The following is a 15,628-nucleotide window of genomic DNA, read 5'->3' on the forward strand; positions in this document are numbered from 1 at the left end:
AGAAAGGCACCAACGCATCATGGAAACTATGACATTAACCACTGCTTTCTTTCTCCCAGCCATGCACATTGCACTGCGTTCAACTCAACATTGATGGTGAGAGGCGCAAAATATATATGAAGCAAAAATCATGACGATATCAATGTTTTTGTATAGTTTACTAATGAAATTAGAGCAGAAAAGTAAGAACAGTGTGGTTCAAGTCTTGAATGTCCTGGAATAAGTGGCCGCTCAGCTGTAGTTTTTGATATTCAAGAAAAGATGCTGCATTATATAATATAATTCAAAATAGAATGTTAATTTTCCACAGTGCACATCACTGATTTACATCACAATTTCTGTATGCATTGCAATAAATGTCCCTCCAGTTACAGATGAGAGAAGGCAAGTGTTTTTGTTTTAGAATAATTTCTAACCCTGAGAGACAACTCGTTTATCACTCTCTCAACATATTCATTCTGAAAGGTAAGAGTAATTCAGTATCAACACTTTCAATCTGGCTATACTCTAAAATGGGTGCTTTGCTGTATGTTCAAAGGTCATCGCTCACCCAGGGCTGGAACATTGTGGTGAAAGCAAGACTGCATTGCACAACAAAAGCAGTAATGCCAGGATGTCACGATAATTGGCACACCTTCTCCCATCCCCTTTTTTGAAAATAGGAACCACCACCCCGGTTTGCCAATCCAAAGGCACCGTTCCCGAGGTCCATGCAATATTGTAGAGGCGTGTCATCCAAGACAACCCCACTGTATCGAGTGCCTTCAATAACTCTGGGCTAATCTCATCCACTCCTAGGGCCTTGCTACTGTGAAGCTTTTTCACCACCTCAATGACTTCAGCCAAGGAAATGGAATCCGACACCCCAGACACTTCTGGCCCTACCTCCTGCACAGGAGGCATGTCTCTCGGGTTTAGGAGTTCTTCAAAGTGCTCCTTCCAACGCCCAACAATACACTCAGTTGAGTTCAGAGTTTCACCATCGTTGCTGAGGACAGCTTGGACAGTGTCCCCCCTATCGAGCTGTCGGAGTGTTTTCCAGAACCTCGTTGAGGCTGCCCAGAAGTCATTTTCCATGGCCTCTGCAAACTCATCCCATGCTCTGGATTTTGCATCAACAACTGCCACAGCTGCTGCCTTTTTCACTTCCCGGTACCCATCTGAGGAATCGGAAGTTCCCAGAGCCAGCCAGGCCCGAAAAGCCCCCTTCTTCTGCTTGATAGCACCCCTCACCCCTGGTGTCCCCCAACGGGTTCTTGGGTTGCCACCGTAACAGGCATTGACAAGCTTTTGACCACAGCTACATGCAGCTGCTTCCACAATGGAAGTCCGGAACAGGGTCCATTCAGACTAGATTCCCCCTACCTCCTCAGGAACATGTGAGAAGTTCTCTCTGAGGTGAGAGCTGAAATCCATATGGACAGAATCATCTGCCAGCTTTTCCCAGCACACCCTCACTATACGTTTGGGTTTACCAGGTCTGTCCGGCAGCTTTCCTCACCATCAGATCCAACTCACCACCAGGTGGTGATCAGTTGACAGCTCAGCCCCTATCTTTACCCGAGTGTCCAAAACATATGGCCTCAGGTCAGAAGGCACGACCACAAAGTCGATCATTGACCTCTGGGCCAGGGTGCTCTGGTACCAAGTACACTTATGAGCAACCTTATGTTCGAACATGGTGTTTGTTATGGACAAACCATGACCACTCGAGTTCAGATCAGGCAGGCCGTTCCTCCCAATCACTCCTCTCCAGGTTTCCCAATCATTGCCAATGTGACCATTGAAGTCCCCTAGCAAAACAATAGAGTCAGTGCATGGAATCCCCTCTAGAACTCCACTCACTACCTCCAAAAAGGCCGAAGACTCTGAGCTGCTGTTCGATGCATACGCACACACAACAGTCCATGTTTTCCTCTCTGCAAACCGGAGCCTCATTGAGGTGACCCTTTTGTTTACTGGGACAAACTCCAGCTGTACAGCCACCCGCTGGGGATTTGTGAGTATTGTGGGGACATTGCACCACACCCCTACTCTGGATCTTGCGGGTGGTGAGCCCACATGATCCTCCTACGCTGCCATTTCGGGCTGAACCCGATTGGGTTGCGTGGGCTGCCCGGCCACCAGGCGCTCACCGTCGGACATTACCCCCAGACCTGGCTCCAGGGGTAGGTCCCAGTAACCCTCTCCCGGGCAGGGTTCTAATGGTTGTACTGAAAGGGAATCATCATCCCAGAAGATTCTTCTGGAACTTATTGGGTAGTGTCCAGAAGAGACATATCAATCTGCTGTCTACTGCTGTTACCTTTACCATTATTAACAACATAAGCCAGTGGATCCTAGATGTACAATTTTGATATTTTGGTCAGTTACATTTGCGATTTACAAAGTATTTCACATGAGACTTTCACACATACAAAACATATGTTTTCAGATTCAGTCCATTTTTGTAATGCTCAGATATGTCACCATTTTATATGAAAATATTAACAAAATTTTAAATTTCCTTCAAATTGGGCAAATTCTGATTCAAAATTATTTGAGTAATTGAGTAGTGATATTTGCTTTTTTTTTCTTTAAATGCAGACTAACAAAAATGCTGCCAATTTCAAAATCTTTTCAGCCTTGTTTGGTTGAGAGGATCTGCGAGCTGCAAAACAGGTATTCTGAATTCGGATGATAATTTAATTGATGTATCATATCAGATATGTTCATTTTGGGCCACGTGTCAAGCTGTATTTCTCACTGATGTTTAAGCTCACCTCTGACTGATAGACTGACTAACTCCTGCTGACTGGTCTAATAGGCAGGTCACACATCCTGCTGTGGAATTTCATATGTAAATGGATGATACCTTTCATTGCCAGGCTTAGAAATGAGATTTTTGAAGGTTCCATACAGTATTTAGACAAGCATATGGCAAGTGGGAACAGAACCTGTTGGTATATAAACCTACTTTAGATAACAGTACTGTGTGATATTTTATAATGATTTGATTTCCTTTACAAAATGTATCAAGGTCTTAACTAGATGATTATTTGTTTGTTTGTTGGTAGGAGCAGAAATGTGGAGTGTACAGGACTAAAGGCTGTCTTTGGGAGACATTTGGAAAAAGAAAGGTTTATTGTCAAGTATACAGCAGTTGCAATGATGAACCATAAATGTGCAATCAGCTGTCCAGTATAATGACTTTATTGTGTTCAGTGTTCACATGCTGTGAGCTGTGATGCAGTGTTTGATGAGTGCGTCACTGGTACACACTGGCACACATGTACTGTTTCATCAATGTGTTCACTCGCTCTGTGTCGCCTGGGAGCCCACTGGGAGAAAACAACAAACACAGAAAATTTAGGAGAAAATATGTTTAAAAAAAATATGTGATTACATTTATGAGTATTTTCTATTAAATATGGCTTTAGGTTGAACATGTTCTAGATTACGAGCCCATTGTGGGTGTGTTTTTAAGTACATTGATACAGGCAACATGTCAGTTCCAGGATACACTACATTAGGTTACATACACCTCTTAAAACCTAAAGTAGCCAGAAGTAATTATTCCATTTTTTTTTATAAATTATGAATCAGCTGTTATACTTCCACCTAATGCCTTGGCTGTGTAAAAGATTCTGTACTAAAATAAATCCCCATGTGGGAGACATTATCTAATGAGCATAAACTGGTTCATTAATATGAAGTAATCTAATTCTTAATCTCATTAACGTTTAACTTATTTTCCTATATTTCTTCTACATTTTTCGTGGCAAATTGTTTATTGGTCATAAACACATCATCGTTATGTAGCGCTCTCTTACCTCTTCTTGCTGTTCTGCATTCGACGGAGAAAGGAACAAATGGAAGAGAGCTTGGCTTTAGACTTGAGCAGCTCAGCATGGCGGTTGGTGAACTCCAGGTCTCCCAGCTGTCTGATCTGGAGATTGGACCTCCTGCTCCTGCACATGGTGTTTTACACAGCCTTAGTTAGCTTTGTCTTTATTCACCTGCTCCATTCGACTTAATCAGTGAATGTGTCTTTAGCCAATAAACTTTTGATTTAAAATGAATTACACTTTACAGAATGTCACAAGAGGTAGCCCAGTAAGTACATAACCACATTTGGATGTCATTACAATAATGACACTACATTATCATTGCATTAATGAACTTTGTTACCTCATGGGGCACCCATTAACGACACAGGCCTTCAATAGTTCACACAAAATGTATAAACGTAATAGAAAAGCATAATATGGAGCAGCTGCACATGAGCTTAATGCAAGTATGCCCAGTGCCAGGTATCAGCTAGAGGGGTTAAATTAACCCTCCCAGCACTGATCTGTGAAATAATGGAACTGCATTTTCTAGACCAACAGATTTTTCTTCAGTACCACTTTAATGTGACAGAGTGGGGTTTGTGAGCTTCAGTACTTGAATTCACTAGTGTAGATAGATAGATACTTTATTGACGCTGAAGGGGGGAAAAACGTGCATCTGAATGTCAGACAGAAACTTAGTTTTAAAGCAGCTTTAAACACTGCAGTTACTAAGACTTTACAGCAGCTGTGGAGCTGACAGAGAAAACAACCCACCCACTGTCTTCTACAGCAGCAGCATCTTCATCTGCATCGTCTTTAGGAAACAAACATCTTCTGCAGAAGTGACTGTCCATGCTAATGTGGTTGTCATCATCTGGCATATACCTACAAACAAAACATATAATATGTACATCACACTGTAGCTGATCCACCTGTATACAAACACTTCAATATAAGGCCCAACCCAGGAATCCCATTATGAAGGACGTTACAGTCAAACATCCAGTCAGTCCAACATCCAACAGTCAAAGTCCAGAGACATAACTCAAACACTTTTCTGTACAAGTTAAGGACAGGAAAAGATCAAACCCAAAGGTAAAGACGAAAATATAGTTCTGAGAGGAAAGTGAGTCTGAAATTGAGTACAAACCTACCTTCCCACAGCTGGAAGAGTGCTGGTGTACTGGAAAAAAAGTGCTGATAGCAGGACAACCTGCGCTAAGCTCAGGAAAATAGGCATGACAACACCTTCAAGAGAGCAGAAGAAGAGTCCGTTTAAGGAGAAGAGCTAAACACTCTGGAGAAACCAATTTTGACTGAGACAGAAGCTCCACCATGCAGCCTCTCAATGGTGATGGTGAGCTAAAAGCAGAGCTAAAATCTTTCCCGCTTACCTGCAGAAGAGTCCACTCGCTGTGATGTTCTTGCAGTGGAAGGACAATGGTGGCAGCTCTGCACCCAGCCCTATTTGTACCCCAGGATTATTGACCAAGAGAAATGAGATACCACTTATTCATGCCAAATAACTTTCACGTCCTGCCTGTGTTAACCCCACAGCCTTTATGGCCTTGCTTATTTACATTACTCATTTTGCCTATTTACCATGAGTTTTACCCTGCAGAGAGTTACAGGGCAGACTGTGTGCTCTTGCTAATAAAGTTAAACACCATTAGCTCTAAGCACTTCCTTAACTGGTAGATACAATCACTTATTATTATTTTACAATCCAATCTGTTGGGACTGAAATCAGTGAAAAATCAATGTGAGGAAGTGGAGTGTTTGGCCAAGAGTGAACCACTGTCTGTGTGAATACAGGAGTGACCGATTAGCCTTCCCCACAGCCCTGTGTCCAGTGCTCCGAAAGGTCAAGTCACTTGATAGAAGATGAAACAGCTTTTCCATGCTATGTGCCAGAGCATTGATTGCAAATACTGGGAGGAGTGACTGAACCAGTGGACCACATCATGATTGTTACATGCACACACACACACACATACACACACACAGAGAGAGAGAGAGAGAGAGAGAGAGAGAGAGACACACACACACACACACACACACACACACACACACACACACACACATGGTCTTGTCTTCATGACTTCAGGGAAAATTGCACAGACATGTGAATACTCTAACTCTAACATTTACCTTAACATATGTATAATACATATTAACATGTGGCATTAAAGGCATTATTTTTTATCCCTGCGGGTAAAGCAAGTCTCCCAATGTGAACAAGCAGTTATTATGTGTTTCCCAGGATTCAAAGATGGTTATTTAAAACAAAATGATAAAAAATATATTAAATAATAATAATAATAATAATAATAATAATATATATATATATATATATATATATATATATATATATATATATATATATATATACCAACTCAAGCAAATCTCAGAGCTGGACTCTAATAATCCTAACAGACCAACTGGTGGCAGTGTTAGCCTGAAATCTGAAGATCAGCAGCTCAGAGAGAACGGCCCTGAGTTTTCAGACACTCTAAACCTCACATCACTAGACCTCAGTATCAGTGTCTTACGATGGCGTATTAGGACCACAGCATTATTATTATTATTATTATTATTATTATTTAAAATAATAATAATAATAATAATAATAATAATAATAATAATAATAATAATAATATTCTGAGAATAAAGTCAGATTTCTGAAAATAATCTCTGAATAATTCTGAGGATAATCTCTGAATAATTCACAGCGGGTACAATGGGGCAGACACAACCACAGCGTCATTGAGGAATGCAGTGTGTTGCTGAAGTCATACTATAGATTTCAGGAATAAACACACGGTTCTCTGCCACATCAGGAGCAGCTTGTGATCATTTAAACCCTTAATCGGCGCAAGAACCTGTTGTAGTTTCACAGGATACAATTAATGATCAGTAAATGATGTAATGATCAGGAAAATGATGGATCCAGAGCGAGTGGAACTCCGGCGCCCACGAGGCTCCATCGCGTTAGAGTTCAGGGACTCGTAGAATAAACTAAAGACGTATGCATCGCAGTCAGGGGCTGCACTGACGGGGGTTAGTCGTCATGTCGTGTGAATGCATTTAATAAATAATTCTGTTCACTTCAATGGCTGCTTTTTTCATAACTCTCTCTATGTGCACAGAGTCCGTCTGTCTACATATTATTAATAATAATAATAATTCATTCATTCATTCATTCATTCATTATCTGTAAGCGCTTATCCAGTTCAGGGTCGCGGTGGGTCCAGAGCCGACCTGGAATCATTGGGTGCAAGACAATAATAATAATAATAATAATAATAATAATAATAATAGAAATTATAATAATAGAAATAATAACTCAAAACAGTGCTTCTCTCAATATTCTGACTTTATTCTCTGAATCTTATATATATATATATAAGATATATAAGATATATATATATATATATATATATATATATATATATATATATATATATATATATATATATATATATTTTTTTTTTTTTTTTTTTTTTCAATGCCGTGGCCCTAAAACCCAATTGTAGAGTCTTGTATAGAAACAGGGTAGTGGTAAATTAATTTGGTGGCATTTGAGGTGTTGGGTGTATAATAAGTTCTATTAAATAATCTTCTATCTCTACTCTAAAATCTTAATTATATTTCATGACCAGTGTCCAACTAACCATTTTCTGTTAAATAGACTATTTTTATTGCTGTGTCTTTTTAAAACTCTCTAAGGAGATGTTATGGCTGATACAGTTGCAGCATACAAGTACGGCTGGGACCCATTAAACTGCTTCATCCGGAGGAGATATGTTTGAGGGTGGGTGTGAGTGTGAGTGAGAGAGAGAGAGAGAGGGGGGGGGGGGCAAGGCAGAGAGAGAGTAATGTATAGAAATGAAGGTGAATCAAATAAAGTGCTGTACAGCTGTCATTGGGCAGACAGGTTTAAATGATGACAGAGACCTGTTCCAGACCCCCAGCTCACATACTATACTTCCACCTCTCCAGAGGAACTGGCCCTCCTTTGGTTTATAGGCCATCTGTGTTTTTGCTGAAGGAATTTAAATTTACAGTGAACTGATGTGATTCTTTAAAAGTCTGCAGCTCTGCAGTAAAGGGGAAAAGTGATCACCAAATAAAACCTCTCACTCCACTGAGCTTATTGAAGCAATCAGTCTCTCTTCTGGGCTCTCACCAAGATGCTAAGGGCCTGGGCCTAGTAGCTGCAGCAGAAGAGTAGAAGTGTTTGTGTCTGCTCCCTGGCAGTTTGGACAGATATCACAATAATACACTATTAGAGGAGCTAAACCGGGTTTAGTGAGCTGGGAAAAGCTGCGGTAATTACAGCAGAGGCTTGATTTAAATTGCTGTGTGTGTCTGTCACACATAGCTCCGAATGAGGGACAGGCAATAACACACAGTCCAAAAGCCCCTTGTCGGTTCAGCAGGATTCTGAGTGGCAAACACTGGAAGGACAGATCCATTAAATGCACACACACACACACAGAGAGAACTGATACAGCTGATTATCGAATTTGTGGCTTTACTTCTTTAGGCTCAATGTGAATTTGGAGTCCTGCAGGGTCTAACACACTTCAGTGGAAGCTGGGCTTTAAAAGACACTCCACTACAGTTCTGTAAATAATTACATTTTATTGTACACTTCTATACTTAATTATACTTAATTTGACTATTCCTGGGGTTTTTGTTTACTTCTGTTTACATATGGTTTACACTGATCTGCCCATCTCAGGTCAAATGTGTCCTGCAGGTAGAACTGCGGTCCTGTAATAGATTAACTGTGGTCCTGTAAAAAGGAAGACCCAATAAAACAGCATGGTTTCACTATTTGTTGGAAAACTGTTGATGTAGAGTACATTTACTATCACAAACACCTCAAAGTAACCGCACCTGGATCAACACCAACAGCAGACTGTTCAAACACTAAATTATTATTATTATTATTATTATTATTATTAGCTAACCCTAGCTTAGCTATTTTAATAACAAATAAAAAATATCATGATGTGTTACCCTACATTCCAAAAGTATTTTTGCCAACATCAATGAAGTTCAAAAAAATCCACACATTTCAGGAAGCCCTGTCCCTGGTGGAACAGAGCCTGAAATCAATCTTGTTCCAGGTCACTGGGAAACACATGTATCAGTCCATTCAGCAAGCAGCTCTAAAGTTTACAGAGCATGACATACAACACCACCACCCCTGCTAAGGCCATTTCTGTTAGAGTAAGTGCATCTATTGCATGGGTCTACTGCATCTACTGCCACCTCTCTGGACATCCGCCCTGCTGGATGCTCACAGGCTCTGAACCCCATGCACCAAAACCAAATCTACAAGCCAATCAAAGTAAGAGCAGCCAGAGCAGGCCCACAACTCTGAGCAGCAGCTGCACCTGCTCCAGCAGCCATCTGCACCGGAATAAACACAAACACAACTCAACAGTGCATGCCAGGGTCTTCCACTCTCTGTCAGACCGCTGCAAATAATAACAGTTATACAAAACAGAGTGCAGATTCCGGGAATATACACTGCACCCTGCAGTGAGGGTGAACGGGCAGCTGGGATGAATAAAACCTCACACACCCACTTTCCCACTTAGCCAGGCACTTACTCATTCACTCACACATTCATTTACTCACACAATCACTCAACCACTTACTCATTCACACTTACTCATTTACACACACTCCCACACTCACTTATTCATTTATTAACAAACACAGACACTTATTCACTAACTCAAACACTCATTCATTCACCCATATTTAGCAGGCTTCTTATACTCTAAAAGGAACTTGCACCAAAATGTGGTGTTTTGTATCATTGACAAAGTCTTTGCTTTGGGTTTTTTGTTGTATTTGTTGTTGCTGTTTGTTTGTTATGTTTTAGCAGCCACACAGATGCAGTACTTTTGGAGCATAAAATATATTAGTAGAATTTCATCCAACAATGAAGTAAACAAGCATTCTCTTTAAAGGCACTTGCAGCATATTCCCAAGGAACAGGGCTGTAGAGTGTCCTCTGTCTCTTTCTAAGGTTTAAGAGTGCATTCATTGTGCCTTCAGGCTGGCTTTTGTAAAGCCTGCATTAATTCGGGATTAATTAAGGATTTTCTGTTAACTTGCTTGTTTTCTGAAAACTGGAACTGATGCAGCGTCTTAATAATCCTCATCCATGTACAGAACAAGCTGTGCAATACTGATTTTTCAAACAATACCTTAAAGACAGAAATCATGTGAATGAAAACCACTCATTATACTTTTCCTACTTTTAGGTGTGTCACCATTTCAAACAAAAACTGCTACTGAGAAGAGACCTGTGAGCTTTTCTGGTGAACAGCACATCAAACGCAAATTGATTGCTGTGGTTATGGAGTGGCCATGTGTTACATCAGCTAGAGGAGCTCTCTACTACAGCTTTCAAACAAACACACAAATCTTTTTGCAATGATTTCTTCCAGTACTTCATTTTTAGGGTTGTGTAATGGCATAGCTTTATATATACATATATCAAATAGGAGCAGAATAAATAACAATTAAATCTCTGATGATGACAAATATAAAAGTATATATAAGTGCAGATAGTGTGTGTGTGTGTGTGTGTGTGTGTAGTTCTATGTTTGTGATCTAAATAAAGCAAATAAAGAGATGAAGCTGTCAGATAAATGAGACAAATCATGAAACATATAAGGTAAAGGCAGTGTAAAGTTATTAGCTAGAAGACACATGAGGAAACAGAGATCGGATGCAATCACGTGGCAAAACAAACAAACAAAACACAAGGCTGGAGTAGAAGCATGACAGTCAAACCATGTTTGACATATATGCTTGTATTTCACAATATGAAGTTAAAGTAAATAATCCATCACAGGGGACACAACAGCATCCACACAACACTTTCTGTGTGAATCTTACTTTATAGACAGTAATGTGGTGAACACTTTCACTGTAACTGTCATTTTCAGTCACTGCTATCAAAAGTGTGCAGATGATAGAAAATCACAAAACTGAAAGATGTATAATATTTCATATTGTCATGGCCTTTATGAGGCCTTCACAGTTTGTTTTGGGTTCAGTGGGACAGCTTATTCCAGCCCACACACCCACACCTGCTTATGCCAGCTTACAGTGCGCCACTGTCTAGGAAACAATGACAGAAAAACATCTGGGGGAGGAAGCATAAGACACTGATGTCAATATCACAGGTAAACCCTTAAACTGCAGGCCTATTATTCAGGCAATAATCATAGAATTGCCTGAAAATGGACAGGATATACACCCAATTCATGTTTACAAGAAGCAATGATATATGAATAAAATGACGTATTTATGGAAGTGGATGACACCGAATTGCCATGAAGGCCTTTATACTACAGTGAAATATATATGAAATATATATATGTTCCATTTATAATGCTGCTGTGAAAAACTGATAAGGCTGAGACCTAATTAACACCACTGTACTCTGTCAGTTCTCTGACAAATGCTCCCAAGCTCAAGCGATATGGAAAAATTTCCAGAGACCATGAAAATAATTGCTCATTTTAATTTTGAGGTGGTCTTTCATCAAAACAAACTGAAATATTATGCTATTAGAGTTCTGCCATATGCTCCATTACACATTAAAGGATTTTGCGTTTTTTTTTTTAAATAAGTATTATTATAAATGGAGTAAAGAGGAACGACCAGGAGAAACTTCCCACACACCATTTCTGTGCCTAGTGTCCAATCTGTGATCTGGACTGATAGAGTTTCAGTAATTTTGGGATGAGTTGGAGTGGAGTTTGATCTCCACAACTAATCATTCAACATCAGTACCTGGCATATATATATATCTCCTTATACCCCAGCCTGTTCAGCAGAGACAGTTTGGTGCAGTAACTGAAGCTTACTGTATAGATAGAGCCTTTTGAGGGACACAGGCTCTAATTTGTACTTCAAAAGACCAGAGGCATATAAACAGAAAGCTCGCCCTCAGGCCCCTCCCTCCAGGCACTGGCTTTGCCCCCTGCACTAGGTGAAAGCTGCACTAATTTGTTTTGATTAATCGTCTGATTAAGCGCAAACACACAGACCATTGTTTAAATGCTACACAGTGAGGCACATAGTGGCCACTAGCACATCAGGAGACACAGGAAAGCTCCAATTAATCAGGGGAGGAAGAAACAGTGATGAGAGATGTTGTTTTTGTCTTACTTTGTCATACTACAGTGCCAAGGCGTGAGTTCACTGTTCTGTACAAAAGGTTATAATATTGTAAGACTGGCAAAACTGTCTTCCATACATGTGACTTGTAAAGAAATCCTTTGAGAATGTATCTGACCTAATTAAATGACCATTTGATCACTGATTACTTGCTTTTTCACTGCCAAATAAATAACAGATGGCACACATGACAAATGTAACACTTCCCTACACCAACATGGAGAAAATAAGAAAATATAAATGCAACAGGAAGATGAAGATTACTTACAAAAGGTTTATCTATGAAAATATACATTGCTTGAAATAGAAACCCACTTCCAAATTCTCAGAAATTATCGTACAAACATTCCAAAGCTCTAATAAGACATCACTTTGAAGCTAGTTTTTTTTATAAAACTGCATGGGTGTCTGCGTGGGTTTCCTCCGGGTGCTCCGGCTTCCTCCCACGGTCCAAAAACACACGTTGGTAGGTGGATTGGTGACTCAAAAGAGTCCGTAGGTGTGAGTGTGTGAGTGAATGTGTGAGTGTCTGTGTTGCCCTGTGAAGGACTGCTGCCCCCTCCAGGGTGTATTCCCGCCTTGCGCCCAATGATTTCAGGTAGGCTCTGGACCCACCGCGACCCTGAACTGGATAAGTTCTTACAGATAATGGATAAAAAATGAAGTGCAGTAAACTTCTCTGCACTTGTTTTGTATTGTTCCATTTAACTTCATCTTTGCGCTTTCACATAAAGAGGGGTTCAGGGCTGTTATTAAACAGACTCGGAAAAAGAAACAGCACAATTCTGGAGTGCCTGTTATCTGTTTAAGATGCAGTACAAAATCAGAACATCTAGATTTATCTCATGTTTTCTGGCTTAGGCAGATCACAAAAAAACTGACTGTGTTGTTTTATATGTGTGGGTTGGAAGTGGGTCCAGATCCCCAAATTAATACTCCAAAATTACTTGGCAAAAAAAGCTGAAGTGTCTGGCCAGAAGACCATAATCTTGACATTACTGAAAATGTATCAATTTGAAATGTCTCTGTGCATGTAATATGGTCCAAAATCAGATAAACAGAAGCATTCTACAAAGACGTGCAGATGACAAGACTCCTAGTTGGCATCAAATGTGGTTGACAACTGTATTATCTCTCAAAGACATTCAAAGTGCTAAAAGGTTAAGGTTTCCAAACGTTTCCACATGCCACAATTTGTATATTTATATTAAATATAAAATAACTGAATATTGATATATACATTTTTTTTCTCCACTCTTATATGGTTCTTCCACATTCAAACAATGCCACCAACCTGGAAGGTTGAGGGCAAACGCACACATGTTACGAGACATGTGAAGGCAACTACCATTTCTTTGTTATCTGCTGCTGACCCAATGCCACTGGACCGCTGAACAGTTGGAATGTAAACTGCTATCTGTTGTCAGCTAACAGATGCTTCGTGAAGGCTAACACTGGGCTTGTGGTGAGGGGAGACAGAGGGCCAACCTACCCAGCCAGAGAAGGAGACAGGTCAGCCTTAGACAACACCTGAAATCGAATTGGTTTTCTCCCTAAGAGTGCTGCTGCAAAATGACCAGGGATACCAAACTATTGCATATAACTTGAGACAAAAAAGCACCACCACTGACTGAATAAACTCTGGGAAATTGCTTTGTCTCTCTTTTGAAGGTCAGTGTTGTATTATTCCATCTGTTGTAAAGTAGAATCAAAGTTTAAAATCTCCTGCACAGTAGTGAATTATCAAGTTTCGTCTTTGGCGCGGGGCGGAGGGGGACAGTAGCCCCTCACACACAGCTCTAAACCATGGAGGTCGTTTGACCTGTTTTAGGAGTGCTACCTGCTGTAGCCCCGCCCCTAAATGTTCTATAGCCCCCCTAAAATCTTTCATTTTCAACAATGGTTCTCGCTGTCTTCATATTAACAATGTAATGAAACTTGGGCATACTAGGACCTGGGGGAACTTCTGCGGTTACTGAATGCCTATTTCACGCCGTTGGATATCGGTCTGTGTTGCTTTATTTGACGCATTTTGTTGCGTATATTTGAGGTAACACTGTTTTGGCAACGGTTTGAGAAAGAATCAAACAGCTCTCTGTCGGTGGGAGCGAGAGGCAGATTATCCACGGCTCCTAAACAGAGAAGACGCTTTTTATTGGTCGTCACCTTTATTTATCCAATAATCAGCCAGAGTTATCTTTCCTTCATTGAGTGCAGCAGCCAATGGAGTCACAGTTCCTCCTACAGGGGGTTGTTTTGCGGCGGCGCTGAGAGCAGCAGGTCAGAGCTAAAACACTGGGAACTAGTGAGGGGAATTTCGGCTCTTTTTGGGGAGCCGGCTCTTTTGGCTCGGCTCTTCATAAAGAGACGGCTCTTTCGGCTCCTAAATGGCTCTTTGTTTTACCACTTATTTCCACTGGTACAGAACAATATTACCTACATTTTACATGACTATATGGAAACTATATGGAAAAAATATTATTGTTCAATATTAAAAATAATAAATAGTGTTGTAATGGCCAATTGTTTTTATGGCTGTCTTGTAATAACTCACTGATTGCACTCACACATTCAATTTTATAAATAACTGGATTTTTATCCATCCATCCATTATCTGTAACCGCTTATCCAATTCAGGGTCGCGGGGGGTCCAGAGCCTACCTGGAATCATCGGGCGCAAGGCGGGAATACACCCTGGAGGGGACGCCAGTCCTTCACAGGGCAACACAGACACACACACATTCACTCACACACTCACACCTACGGACACTTTCGAGTCGCCAATCCACCTGCAATGTGTGTTTTTGGACTGTGGGAGGAAACCGGAGCACCCGGAGGAAACCCACGCGGACACAGGGAGAACACACCAACTCCTCACAGACAGTCACCTGGAGCGGGAATGGATTTTTATTTAAACACCTTAATAAAAAAAATCACTTGTAAACTCTGAAATATAGCCAATGGAACTCAAAAGGTAGGTATTACAAAATAGCTTATTAAATAATCATCGGTTTCTGGGAAATAAAAAAAAAAAAAACTCTGCAAAGTGCAAAACAGCAGCATTCAACGGTAGTCATTAAAACAACCACAACAGTCAACAAACATTTAACTGATTTAACATTTTCTTCAACTATTTTTTGGGAGGCAGATTGGCATTCAGGAAAACCAAGTGTCTCAGCTTGGAGGGGTTGATTCGGTTTTTTCTCTCTGTTAATATCTGCCCAGTTTTTGAAAAGATCCTTTCAGAGGGTACTGATGTCGCTACAATACACAGTCGCCCTGCCATCACCTTGATTAGCCGTGGGTAAACCGAGGCCTTTGAATGGCCTTCTTTTGCTTGTTGTTCTCTGATTGGTTGAATGACAAGCCTTAGAAAAAAATGGCTCGGTCTTAGACGGGAACCGACTCTCATCGTTCACTTAAAAGAGCCGACTGTTTGAACCGGTTCGTTCGCGACCAACACATCACTACTGGGAACTACAGTTCTGCTTTAGATAGAACTAACGTTAGCACCGTGTCCTGGGGAAACTACAGTTCATTTTCCCATTTTCACATCACACATACATTTTCTAATCACAGTAATTGTTTATACATAA

The sequence above is a fragment of the Hoplias malabaricus genome, chromosome 4 (assembly GCF_029633855.1).
Source record: "Hoplias malabaricus isolate fHopMal1 chromosome 4, fHopMal1.hap1, whole genome shotgun sequence".
Classification (NCBI taxonomy): Eukaryota; Metazoa; Chordata; class Actinopteri; order Characiformes; family Erythrinidae; genus Hoplias; species Hoplias malabaricus.